Consider the following 15281-nt stretch of genomic DNA (forward strand, 5'->3'; position numbering starts at 1 on the left):
CAAGGCTTGGAATTCTAGGCGTATTGTAATTGAACGTTCGTTTGGAACTTGGCAAAGCAACTTGGCAAAATTGCCCACATATGTCGATGAGTTGCTTCACACCAATCCGGATACAATTGTTCGATGGGTGTTTGGCCCTCAAGTAGAATATGGTGTCCGCACATTCAAATATGTATTCTGGGCATTTGACCCCGCTATTATGGCATACCAACAATGTATTCCTATAGTTTGTATTGATGTGACTCGTTTGAAGGGTAACTACATTGGCAAGATGCTTACAACAGTAGCCAAAAATGCTAACGGATAAATTCTGCCTGTTGCATTTGCAATAGTTGATAGTGAGTCGAACGAAAGTTGGGCTTGGTTTTTGGAAATGTTCCAAACACATATTAATCACAGTAACAGAGAATTGTGTGTTATATCCGATCGTCATGTAAGTATACTTAATGCGATGGCTAACCAACAATCCTCCAGTTGGGAGTCCCAAAGCATTATTGAAGGTATCCATATCCCAGCAGTATGGTATACCTTTCAACATAAACATAACATATTGTCTTTTTAAGAAAAGGAAAAATGATGATAGTACTCTCGTACACAATCAGAGTATACCGGAAAAATGTCAGTTATGATATACAACACTGACAATTCTTCAAACTGCTCGTATGTGAGTTCATGATCTTCTCTAGGCTCAGTTTCTCTTAAAAACAAACCCTATCGAGGATTGTCCTGTGAGATATTGGAATTTGACGACGATGATCCATAGTCAGAAATACGAAATGTGAAAAGTTATAGTTTGAGATCAAACTTGAATTTAGCGACAACACTCAATAATACTGTCCGTTTTAAAAGAACGGAAAAAAATTAAAAGAGCATTCAAACCGATATTTCAAATATCGATTTGTCAGTAAGAGGAGCCAAACCGGCATTTCAAATGCCGGTTTGGGTATGTTTAGTGTACAACAGTCAAAACCCTAAAACTGGTACCAGTTTCGAATGAAAACATGCAAATCGGCAAATGAAATGCCGGTTTGGTGTGAAAACTGACAAACCGGCAATTGATTTAGCGGTTTACCTATTTTTATAAATTTTTTGTTTGAAAAATCATTTCTGTAAAACCCTAAAATATATTACCATTTAAAAAAAATCGTGTTACATCATATAAGATCATATTGTTTCACTATATCTTGAGATAATGTTTGTTGGATTTCCTTTGAATAGCGTATTTTGCTTTTAAAAGTACGAGACCACATAATTTAAAGTAAAAAATATTTATCCTAATACGTTATTTAAAAAATATTCATTGCACAAACACATATCTCAGGGATATGGATATTCATACGCGGAGCTAGTAGGGTGGCCAAATGTAGCTATGCCACCCTCAACAAATTTAACAAGCCCTCAGATTGGTCACTACAGGAGATACACACGTGTGTGGCTTAGTTCCTTCGAGTAATCCCAAACTGATGTTAAAAAAAGCATCTAGGTCCTTCAAAGTTAATAAGTCGCTCTTTATTTAGTTAGCCCATATTACTTTTAAGCCCACATAAACCATTTCAAAAACTTAATTAAATAAAAGTCTACCCAATTCAGTTATTTAATTTAATTCCACATTTACTCAATTTTCTGGACGCATAAATCTATCTCCGTGCGAAAAATCAACATCAAGCTTAGTTTTCCTTTTCTGTTTTTTTTTTCAAATGCAGTTTATGTGGAATATTACTCCACTATTACGATTTACGAATATAACTAGATTAATGTAGCTTTTGCCCTTTTATTTATACTACAGAGTATTATTTATATTTGTATTTATTATTATTTGAAAGATTTTTCTATTGTTAGTCTTTAGAGCTATACTTAAGAAAACATTTAAACTTTAAAGATTGTACATATAAGGTAGTAAGGTAATTATTTAAGGTGGTTTTTCATAATGTACATGTATACCTTTTTATTATCTAAGGGGTAAGACGGTCACTCGTATTGATAGATTACTCAACCAGAAAGTGAATCGGCGTAAAGAAATTTAAATATTTTTTTGAGTTAAAGTTTTGGAATAACTTATCTATAGAGTAAGACCGTAACTTGTACGGTTTATTATTTAAATCGGATATTGTTGTTATTATTTAATACATTAGTAATGATGTGAGGAAAATATTTTATACATTTGATTAAACTGCATAAGCCACTCTTAATGTCAAATTCTAGCTTTGACATTGCCTTAACAAAACATATTTTCAGGTCAACAAGTTATGTATGCTTTTCCTAACTGCTTGTAAAACCGAAGCTGAAAAAATGAGCGGGTTGAGTAACAAGTGCGGTGTGCGGGTACCTCTTTGGTAAGGGCTGAATCTGTAACATCCCGCCTTTTTCCGTTCACTTTTCCGTTTAACTATTTAAGTTCCGTTATATGTTTATAACACATCCCGTTAAAATGCGCTGAATTATCTCGTTTAGGAAATTCCCGCACCCAGTTTAAAGTTGAGGGACCAAACTTGCCAAAGGTTCAAACCTTTGACTAGGTCAAAGGGTCAAACCCTTTCCACCCTTTCACTATCACCTCCTCCATTTTATTACTTCCTCCATTTTCTCTCTAACTCCAAACACAAAGATTCATCATCCATTTATGATCTAGCGGGTATTTTGCAAAACAAATTACATATTTGAGCTCCTTACAACTTCCTCTTCGTTTTGGTACCAACTTCATCTCATTTGGGTAACATTTCTAAAACACTAGATTTCTTTAAATTCGTGTTCTTGACTTATAAAGTTGTTAATTAGCGTCTATGGCTCATTGTGATGTCGTGTATGTAATTTGTATGCTCGATTCGTTGTTTTTGGTGTAACTAGTTCAATATGAAAATTACTTGCTAAATCCTTGATTTTGGATGATCAAATGTTGTTAGATTGTTAAAGTGCATGTTTTAATTGTGTTTCTAGTGTTACTAGCTTCATTATGATGTATAGTTTGATTAATGAAACCTCCTAAACTTGATTATGAAATTTGGTGAATTTAGGTTAAGGTTTCATGAACTTAAAATGGACTTTTAATGATTTGAATGACATGGAATGTTAGTTGTAAGTGTTAGGTTGTGTTGTATGCTTAATTACCTTCGAAACGGCATATTGTTCATGTAATTTGGTTACCGAATCATTAAATGGCATTTATGACTTGTATGCATTGAATGAGGAACATTGATGGCGGTTTTTGGTAGTTGTAAGTGGAATTTTGATTAATGAAAAGTGCTTAGTTATGTTCCTTGTCAAATTACCTTTCCGATGATATAAGATACATATCTTGATTGTTTGCGGGTCATGAAATGTGTTGGTTTGTGTTTTGGTTCGTGCACTTAGGAAATACAGCAAACAGGGCCTGGAAACCGATCAGGACGCCGTCCAGATACTGGGGACGCCGTCCCACCTTTTGAATCTGGACGCCGTCTAGCTTCTCAGGACGCCGTCCCAAACTTAAAACCTGGACGCCGTCCAGCTATATGGGACGCCGTCCCGTTTGCCTAAAACTGGCTGTTTGCTTGACCTTTTGACGAAAAATGTTTGGCATGTTCTAGACCTCCAATTTACATGTAACTTGTTTTAAAATGCTTATATATGAATAACTAGCATAGAAAATTTGTCCGAGACCCGACCCGAACGTGTTGACTTTTTGTTGACTTTGACCGACCAAAGTTTGACTTTTTGTCAAACTTAACCAAATGATTATGCAACCCTCCTAACTTGTTTATATACTTGTACCTTGCATGAAACTTGACAATTTGATTGCACATGCTACATAATCGAGTCGTATTGAGCCATAGGACTAATTGAACATCTTTGACCCTTCGTGACTATCGTTATTGATACAACCTATTTGTTTAGGTCAAGACTAGCATTGTTCTTTGCACACGTTACTTGTCGAAGTACTTTTTAGTTCGTGCATACAAGGTGAGATCATAGTCCCACTTTTACTCTTTTTGAACTTATATTTGGGATGAGAAAACATAAACGATTCTTTTGAACTAAGTGAACACAAGAACGGGAAAACAAACATTCTACATACGAGTTTAGAACAAAAATCCTCAATTCGATTATCATTAGTTACACTTGACGGGTGTAAGCGAGAACTTATGTTATATGGCCATATGGGTTGACAACCCTCATCTCTGACGGTTCGCTACCGTCTACGGATGAAATATATTTTCGAGAATCAGTGTTTGTTCTAGCACTATGGATGGGGTATACAATGGATGGAATGTTAAGCTTTGATAATTGGGTGCTCGTGAATATTAACTTTTAGAATGTACTATGACTTTATCGATGTTGCAAATCTTGTGGTTCAACTTACTTTTACTCACTTACTTATTTAAACCTATGATTTCACCAACGTTTTCGTTGACAGATTCTCTATGTTTTTCTCAGGTCCTTGAACTTAGGTGATATATGCTTCCGCTCATACTTTTTGATACTTGCATTGGATGTCGAGTATACTTGCATACGTGGAGCATCTTTTTGACTACTTTTAATCGTGTCGCACGTGTTTCATACAAACTTTAAACATTGTTATGTACTTGTTATGGAAACTACTTTTGTAAACTTTGAAACACCCTTATTTATGAAATGAATGCGACATACTTTTCGGTCAAACTTTGTTATAAAGACTTACGACCATGTAATGGGACCATACGTAGATGACGCCGTCATTTGACGATTTGTCGGGGTCGCTACAAGTGGTATCAGAGCTTTGGTTGTAGGGATTTAGAGTTCATTGGTGTCAACCCCGAGTCATAGGGTACATTGGTGAGTCTAGAATACAACCGGCATATAGACTTGACATAGGAATTACCTGACAAATTGTGCATTTATACTCTGACTCTTTTACTCATATCTACTCTTATTCTATCTAAATCTTGCGTTATATAATTTAATTGACACGCCACCTTGACTATATGATGTAATGTCGAATGCACATATGAATTAGGGTAATATAATTCCCGGAAATTGTATTACGGTGACTCATATGAACATACCGACATTATGACATAAAGAATTTAAGGCGGGTCAAGGATAATTTTCTCTCTATCTTTATCCCATATCACGGTTAGTATTATTTAGAATACTAACCAACGGTATTCTTTTGTTTTGAAGGAACAATGGCTCCTCGTCGTGTACGCCGCAATGAAACTCCCGAACAAGCTCTCGAACGGATGATAGCTACCGCCGTAGATGCGGCCATGGCCGGTCACTCTTCCAACAACAATAACAATAACAACAACCACAACAACAACAACAACAATGGGGCCGGTAACTCAAACGAGGGATGCTCCTACAAAGCTTTCATGGGGTGCAAACCTCACACTTATGATGGAACCGGGGGACCGGTTGTGCTTACTCGTTGGTTTGAACAAATCGAGGCCGTCTTTAGCATAAGCGGTTGTCGGGATCAAGACAAGGTCAAATACTCCACCCACACTTTCTCCGGAATTGCTCTAACATGGTGGAACACCTATGTCCAATCGGTGGGTACCGATGAAGCTCATGCCCTCTCTTGGGCCGATCTAAGGGAAAAGATGATTGTTGAATATTTTCCGCGCGAAGAAACCCGAAAGCTTGAAGAAGAACTAAGAGCTTTGAAAGCGGTCGGAAACGATCTTAAAGCTTATAATCAACGCTTCGCCGAACTATCCTTGATGTGTCCTAATCTTGTTAACCCCGAATCTCAAAGGATTGAGCTCTACATGCTCGGTCTTCCAAAAAGCATCAAACAAGGGGTGATGTCATCCAAACCCACTACTCATCAAGCCGCTATGAACATGGCTCGCCAACTAATTGAAACGGTTGACGAAGTCGTAGTGCCGGCTCCTAAGGCCGAGGACAAGTCGGGTGGCAACAAAAGGAGATGGGAAGCCACTCCATCAACCAACTACAACAACACCTTCACCAAAAAGCCTTTCAACAACGACGGCAAGAAGGGTTATGTCGGAAACTTACCTTTTTGCAACAAATGCCACAAGCATCATCACGGCGAATGTAACAAGCTAGTTTGTCACTGTTGCCAAGGTGTTGGTCATAGGGCCAACAATTGCACAAGCGCCGCCCCCGTTGCTCGAAAGGGGCCCAATCCTCCAAAAATGGTCACTTGTTACGAATGTGGCCAAACGGGCCATTATAAGAACGAATGCCCGAAAAAGAAAGCCAACCCCAACAACCGAGGCCGAGCCTTTAACATCAACACCGAGGAAGCCCGAGATGACAATGAACTAGTCACGGGTACGTTTCTTCTCAACAACTCTTATGTTACTTGCTTATTCGATTCGGGTGCCGATAAATGTTTTGTGTCCAAGACTTTGGCTCCTACCCTTTGCACTCCACCACACCCTTTAGATACTACTTATTCCATCGAAGTGGCCGACGGAAAACTCTTAAGTGCCGACACATATTACCGGGGGTGTACTTTGAACATTTTGGGTAAGGAATTTGAAATTGACTTGATACCCATGGAATTAGGGAGTTTTGATGTAATAATCGGTATGAATTGGATGGTCAAAAATAAATCTCACATTCTTTGCGATCTTCACGCAATCCGAATTGCTATCGAGAATGGTGAACCATTGATTGTCTATGGCGACAAAAATTGCACCGGACTCAATCTCGTTTCGTGCCTTAAAGTTCGAAAGCTACTTCGCAAGGGTTGTTTCACGATTCTTGCTCACGTTAAGAAAGTCGAGGCCGACGAAAAGCGCATCGAAGGTGTGCCAATTGTTAGTGACTTTTCCGATGTATTTCCCGACGAATTACCGGGTCTTCCACCTCATCGACCGGTTGAATTTCAAATCGATCTTATTCCAGGAGCCGCACCCGTAGCGCGTGCACCATATAGACTCGCTCCATCCGAATTGCAAGAATTACAAAGTCAAATCCAAGAGTTACTTGACCGTGGTTTCATTCAACCTAGCCATTCACCATGGGGTGCTTCGATTTTGTTCGTCAAGAAGAAAGACGGATCCCTACGAATGTGCATTGATTATCGTGAACTAAACAAATTGACGGTTAAGAACCGATATCCTCTTCCTCGCATTGATGACCTTTTTGATCAACTACAAGGTTCTCGTGTATACTCAAAAATCGATCTCCGTTCGGGTTATCATCAACTAAGGGTTAAGGGGGAAGATGTCTCCAAAACCGCTTTCCGGACTCGTTATGGTAGTTATGAATTCCTTGTCATGCCTTTCGGTCTCACTAACGCACCGGCGGTGTTCATGGATCTCATGAACCGTTTGTGCAAACCTTACCTCGACAAATTCGTTATCGTGTTCATCGATGATATTTTGATCTATTCTAAAAATGAAGAGGAACACAAAGAACATCTCCGACTCGTGCTCGAGCTCTTGAGAAAAGAGCAACTATATGCCAAGTTCTCCAAGTGTGAATTTTGGTTAAAGGAAGTTCAATTTCTTGGTCATGTTGTAAGTGATCAAGGCATTAAAGTCGATCCCGCAAAAATCGAAGCCATTAGTAAATGGGAGACTCCTACTACTCCTACTCAAATTCGTCAATTCTTGGGTCTCGCCGGATACTATCGTAAATTCATCAAGGATTTCTCCCTAATCGCTCGTCCTTTAACCGCGTTAACTCACAAGGAACGAAAATTCGTTTGGACCTCCGAACAAGAAACCGCTTTTCAAACCTTGAAAACTAAGCTAACCACCGCTCCTATCTTGTCACTTCCCGAAGGCAATGATGATTTTGTTGTATATTGTGATGCCTCGAAAAACGGTTATGGATGCGTATTAATGCAATGAAAGAAAGTCATTGCTTATGCCTCTCGACAACTCAAAGTCCACGAACGAAACTACACGACACATGATCTTGAACTCGGTGCCGTCATCTTTGCACTTAAGTTATGGAGACATCATCTTCTTGGTACCAAGAGTACTATCTTTACCGATCACAAAAGTCTCCAACATATCTTCGATCAAAAGCAACTAAACATGAGACAACGAAGGTGGATTGAGACCTTGAACGATTATAATTGCGAGCTTCGTTACCACCCCGGGAAGGCAAATGTAGTGGCCGATGCCTTAAGTCGAAAGGAAAGAGCGGTGCCTCTTCGTGTCCGAGCTTTGAATATCACCATCCACTCCAACCTTAATAGCCAAATTCGGGTAGCCCAAGATGAAGCTCTTAAGGACAACAACATCGCACGCGAACTTTTAAACATTCTCGTCTCCCGATTCGAAGTTAAGGAGACCGGACTTCGATATTACGCCGGAAAAATTTGGGTGCCTAGATATGGCGATCTACGAAACCTCATCCTAGACGAAGCCCACAAATCGCGATACTCGATTCATCCCGGCGCCAATAAGATGTACCATGACCTTAAAGAACAATATTGGTGGCCGAACATCAAAAAGGAGGTTGCTAGATACGTCGCCAATTGTTTGACTTGCGCTAAAGTCAAAGCCGAACACCAAAGACCGTCCGGGTTACTTCAACAACCCGAGATCCCGCAATGGAAGTGGGAAAGGATCACGATGGATTTTATCACCAAACTACCGAAAACGTCGGGCGGTTATGATACAATTTGGGTCATTGTTGACCGTCTCACCAAATCCGCGCACTTTCTCGCCATGAAAGAAATCGACAAAATGGAGAAACTTGCACGACTTTACATTAAAGAGATTGTAACCCGACACGGAGTACCGTTATCGATTATCTCCGACCGAGATGGCCGTTTCGTCTCTAGATTTTGGCGTACGTTACAAGAAGCGTTGGGAACGCGTTTGGACATGAGCACCGCATATCATCCCCAAACCGATGGGCAAAGTGAACGTACAATACAAACCTTAGAGGATATGTTACGAGCCTGCGTTGTTGATTTTGGAAAAGCTTGGGACAATCACTTACCTCTCACCGAATTCTCTTACAATAATAGTTATCACGCGAGTATTAAGGCCGCACCTTTTGAAGCGTTATATGGTCGAAAATCTCGCTCTCCTCTTTGTTGGGCCGAAGTGGGTGACGTGCAAATTTCCGGGCCCGAACTCATTCACGAAACAACCGAAAAGATTCTTCAAATCCGAGATAGGCTTCGGACGGCCCGGAGTCGTCAAAAATGCTATACCAACAAAAGACGCAAGGACCTCGAATTTCAAGTCGGTGACCGCGTCATGTTAAAAGTCGCACCTTGGAAAGGTGTCATCCGTTTTGGGAAACGTGGGAAACTAAATCCGCGGTACGTTGGTCCTTTCGAAATCTTAGAGCGTATCGGAACCGTTGCTTATCGTTTAAACCTTCCGCCTCAACTAAGCTCCGTCCATCCTACTTTTCATGTATCTAACTTGAAGAAGTGTCTCGCCGAGCCCGATATCGTCGTCCCTCTCGAGGAACTTACTATTAATGACAAACTCCATTTTGTGGAGGAACCGGTTGAAATTGTGGACTACGTCGAGAAGGAATTAAAACAAAGCCGGATCCCGATTGTTAAGGTCCGATGGAACGCCAAAAGGGGACCCGAGTTTACTTGGGAAAGAGAAGATCAAATGCGAAAGAAACACCCTCATCTATTCCCGGTCCCGGAAATGTCAGATTCCGTGGAAGAAACAACGACTACTACGCCTACCTAAATTTCGGGACGAAATTTCTTTTAAGGTGTAGGTAATGTAACATCCCGCCTTTTTCCGTTCACTTTTCCGTTTAACTATTTAAGTTCCGTTATATGTTTATAACACATCCCGTTAAAATGCGCTGAATTATCTCGTTTAGGAAATTCCCGCACCCGGTTTAAAGTTGAGGGACCAAACTTGCCAAAGGTTCAAACCTTTGACTAGGTCAAAGGGTCAAACCCTTTCCACCCTTTCACTATCACCTCCTCCATTTTATTACTTCCTCCATTTTCTCTCTAACTCCAAACACAAAGATTCATCATCCATTTATGATCTAGCGGGTATTTTGCAAAACAAATTACATATTTGAGCTCCTTACAACTTCCTCTTCGTTTTGGTACCAACTTCATCTCATTTGGGTAACATTTCTAAAACACTAGATTTCTTTAAATTCGTGTTCTTGACTTATAAAGTTGTTAATTAGCGTCTATGGCTCATTGTGATGTCGTGTATGTAATTTGTATGCTCGATTCGTTGTTTTTGGTGTAACTAGTTCAATATGAAAATTACTTGCTAAATCCTTGATTTTGGATGATCAAATGTTGTTAGATTGTTAAAGTGCATGTTTTAATTGTGTTTCTAGTGTTACTAGCTTCATTATGATGTATAGTTTGATTAATGAAACCTCCTAAACTTGATTATGAAATTTGGTGAATTTAGGTTAAGGTTTCATGAACTTAAAATGGACTTTTAATGATTTGAATGACATGGAATGTTAGTTGTAAGTGTTAGGTTGTGTTGTATGCTTAATTACCTTCGAAACGGCATATTGTTCATGTAATTTGGTTACCGAATCATTAAATGGCATTTATGACTTGTATGCATTGAATGAGGAACATTGATGGCGGTTTTTGGTAGTTGTAAGTGGAATTTTGATTAATGAAAAGTGCTTAGTTATGTTCCTTGTCAAATTACCTTTCCGATGATATAAGATACATATCTTGATTGTTTGCGGGTCATGAAATGTGTTGGTTTGTGTTTTGGTTCGTGCACTTAGGAAATACAGCAAACAGGGCCTGGAAACCGATCAGGACGCCGTCCAGATATTGGGGACGCCGTCCCACCTTTTGAATCTGGACGCCGTCTAGCTTCTCAGGACGCCGTCCCAAACTTAAAACCTGGACGCCGTCCAGCTATATGGGACGCCGTCCCGTTTGCCTAAAACTGGCTGTTTGCTTGACCTTTTGACGAAAAATGTTTGGCATGTTCTAGACCTCCAATTTACATGTAACTTGTTTTAAAATGCTTATATATGAATAACTAGCATAGAAAATTTGTCCGAGACCCGACCCGAACGTGTTGACTTTTTGTTGACTTTGACCGACCAAAGTTTGACTTTTTGTCAAACTTAACCAAATGATTATGCAACCCTCCTAACTTGTTTATATACTTGTACCTTGCATGAAACTTGAAAATTTGATTGCACATGCTACATAATCGAGTCGTATTGAGCCATAGGACTAATTGAACATCTTTGACCCTTCGTGACTATCGTTATTGATACAACCTATTTGTTTAGGTCAAGACTAGCATTGTTCTTTGCACACGTTACTTGTCGAAGTACTTTTTAGTTCGTGCATACAAGGTGAGATCATAGTCCCACTTTTACTCTTTTTGAACTTATATTTGGGATGAGAAAACATAAACGATTCTTTTGAACTAAGTGAACACAAGAACGGGAAAACAAACATTCTACATACGAGTTTAGAACAAAAATCCTCAATTCGATTATCATTAGTTACACTTGACGGGTGTAAGCGAGAACTTATGTTATATGGCCATATGGGTTGACAACCCTCATCTCTGACGGTTCGCTACCGTCTACGGATGAAATATATTTTCGAGAATCAGTGTTTGTTCTAGCACTATGGATGGGGTATACAATGGATGGAATGTTAAGCTTTGATAATTGGGTGCTCGTGAATATTAACTTTTAGAATGTACTATGACTTTATCGATGTTGCAAATCTTGTGGTTCAACTTACTTTTACTCACTTACTTATTTAAACCTATGATTTCACCAACGTTTTCGTTGACAGATTCTCTATGTTTTTCTCAGGTCCTTGAACTTAGGTGATATATGCTTCCGCTCATACTTTTTGATACTTGCATTGGATGTCGAGTATACTTGCATACGTGGAGCGTCTTTTTGACTACTTTTAATCGTGTCGCACGTGTTTCATACAAACTTTAAACATTGTTATGTACTTGTTATGGAAACTACTTTTGTAAACTTTGAAACACCCTTATTTATGAAATGAATGCGACATACTTTTCGGTCAAACTTTGTTATAAAGACTTACGACCATGTAATGGGACCATACGTAGATGACGCCGTCATTTGACGATTTGTCGGGGTCGCTACAGAATCGGGTATTTTATATTACTGTATTTAATAGTGAACATTTATGTGTGAGATGTTGTTAACTGTAATACCCCGTCAGAATCGGCTAACGGCGTATTAACTCTGGTCTCATAGTTAACGGTCACGCCCACTATATGAGACGTTTTCGAAAAGCATTCACATCAAAATTTAGTAAACGTGGTCATTAAATAAAATATACTTCAAAATGGTTTAATAGAAATGATCAAAGGTAAATAATTCTCAAACATCATTTAAATAAATGAAAAGACTCCATAATGCGAATGTATATTATTCATGAGAAAAGTAGTAAACAATGCTGGACCCCACTCCAGAGTATGCAATAAGCAATCATAAAAACCTCAGCTAGCGGAAGCAATTCCTCTAAGGACCTGAGATAAAAACATGCGAAATGTCATCAAACTTGTTGAGTGAATCTACAAGTTTAGTAAAGCATTTATCATAAGTTAGGCAACGAGATTTCTTTGAAAGCCTTGTAAAAATTATACATTTATCATGAGCACTTGATTATAAGACTTTAACCTGCGGATAGCTCATTCGCTACACGTCTTCCTTTTACCCTTTCTAAGCATACACCGATTAAATGTACAAGTTACAACTACATAAGCACCACTGTGTGCTAGGGCGAGGCTTGTCAAACCTAACGGTACCATCCCTATAAGTCGAGCTTACTTAAAGTAATTAATATAATCAAGCTAAGGGATTTATGATCTAAACTCATATGTATATCATTTAGTTATTCGTGCCTAATATGTAAAATATTTGAAATAGCATGTTATCTCATCCCACATGAAAAGTAAGTTGGTACTGTAGACTCACCTTTGAAAAGCACAGTAAAAGCTTAGTAAACGGTACGGTAGCCGGACGATCACAACCGTAAAACGCAACCTAATTAAATAGGTCACCTTAAGTAAATACATAAGTCACACTATGTCAACCCATAGTGTACGCGTAGTCCTAGTGCTCAGACAGACTCAATCATGTAAGCAAAAGTCAACTAGTCCAAGCAAGTCAACGAAAGTCAACTAAAGTCAAACCAAAAGTCAAACTTGGTCAAAATGGTCAACTAAAGTAAACCATATCAGTAGTTCATGAAATCTTAATCAAAATATCAATCCTAAGTCAACTAACATGTTTTAACTCACAGTTTGTCAAGTACACGCCCACAGTTTATCGTATAGCATAAAATTCATGCACACCTTGCAAACAACGAACATAATTCACAACCCATATGTCGTGGTAATATGGAAAACTCCAGATCATAACTAGACTCATAAAAGTTTCCAAAAATCCTAGTCATGCCCTCAAACGATGTCTACAAGTCGTGTTTTAGATATGGTTTACCAAATCAGTTTCTGCTCGTGCAGAAGTTTTAGAAAAATTCTCATTTAATATAGAAAATAGCAATTAACGAACGGCTAATTGGATATGACTCTAGACACTCCAAATTTTCAGTGGTAAAATAATCAAATAAAATCATATATCCATTTTGTATAGCTTTGCATAACTCTACAGACCTTCTGTTTTGGAGCACATCAGGACATGTCATTTGGTGACGCATATAACAAATAGCATACGATGGTTTCAGAAGTTATCATACAAATGAAATATATTTATGAACATCTAAATGACAATATTCCAGAAGATAAAAGTCTCAAATAATTTCTAGTTCATGTGGGGTCATTTAGTGTGCATAGAAAACCAGTTTCCGTGCAATACAAGTCACCATTTTTCGTTTAATCATACCGAGAGCTATACATAACCAATTAACATGATTCTTAAGTCTATCTTAAGTGATTTTTAACAAGGAATCCAATATTTAGCAATTCAATGACTCATTCATAAAGCATAAACATCATAAAATTCGTATTACATGCAAAACCCTAGAAAAAACTTCAATAAATCATAACTAGCACATCCGGTAACTAAATCATGCAATTACAAAGTCCAAATTTATTAATTTTTTGAGATCTATCCATCTAGATACATTATATTAACAGTAAATAAACTCATCTTATCAGATTCATAGCAAATCAATTCGTGATTCAATCAAAACACATCAATCGCGCAAAATAACGACTAACAACGTATGCAATCACAATCAATTAAGCATTAGACCCTTGTACACTATATAATTGATCAAAATCAGATCTAAAAAGATTAGGGTTAGTGGTTTTGTACCTTTAAAACACAAATTGCAAGTAGATACGCATAGAGGATGAAGAAAGCAACAACTTTAATGCACGAGACTTGTTCTCATTTTGAGGTTTGATGGTGGCTATGGTGGTGGTGATGTGCGACGGTCACAAGGGAGGGAGGAGGCAAAAAAATTCGACTAGGTTTTAGAGAATGAGGAGGTTACAATGTTTTATTCACCAGCTAATTAGATTAGGTCCTAATTAAAAAGTCCACTAGTTCACTAGAAGCCCAAATTACAAATTTTAGGGGGCTTGGGGGGGGGGAGGGGGGGGGTCGGCCGAATGGCCCATTAGGGGTTGCTTCCGAGCTTGTTGTAACGACCCAACCCGTTATCCTTCCAAAAACGTGCCAATAAAAAAAATTCCGGAACAGCACATCTGGACGGCGTCCAGCTCTGAAGGGCTGGACGGCGTCCAAATGGTCTGTCAGATTCTGATCAGTTTTACAATTACACACGGGCGAAAAACCCGCTTCCCGACACTTATAAACCAAAACACTTTCACAATATGTTATAATAATTAAACCTAAGAGTTTTCCACAATAAAATCGAGTTTTACAACACCGAGCCCACATCGACCTAAATTACCATAAAGTGACCATTTCGACCCAATTTAGTTTATATAAAACATAGACCGAGCATGGGATTGGGGATACGCTACCCAATCCTAATCGAATCCAAAAGCAAGTCTTCTAAAGTAAACTACGCAAGTCCACTAGTCCCACGCTTACCCGAGCCACCGCATCCATGCAATCTATAAAAATGTAAACAACGAGAGGGTAAGCTAACACTTAGTGAGTGAGAATATACTACATACATATATATGCATAAAATAGACACGCCACAACAATAAACAAATAACGCATACCGGAGCATCCAAATATAAGGCAAGCTAATCTAAGCATACCGTACGATCACCAAGCAACAAGCTAACAACAATAAAGTAAGTTCACCAACGACGATGTGAACAACGCCAATAAGCTACACCAGGAGGGTTAGCTACATCACAACAATACATTAATATATATATATATATATATAACAATAT

This window comes from Rutidosis leptorrhynchoides, chromosome 4, assembly GCF_046630445.1.
Source record: "Rutidosis leptorrhynchoides isolate AG116_Rl617_1_P2 chromosome 4, CSIRO_AGI_Rlap_v1, whole genome shotgun sequence".
Taxonomy (NCBI): Eukaryota; Viridiplantae; Streptophyta; class Magnoliopsida; order Asterales; family Asteraceae; genus Rutidosis; species Rutidosis leptorrhynchoides.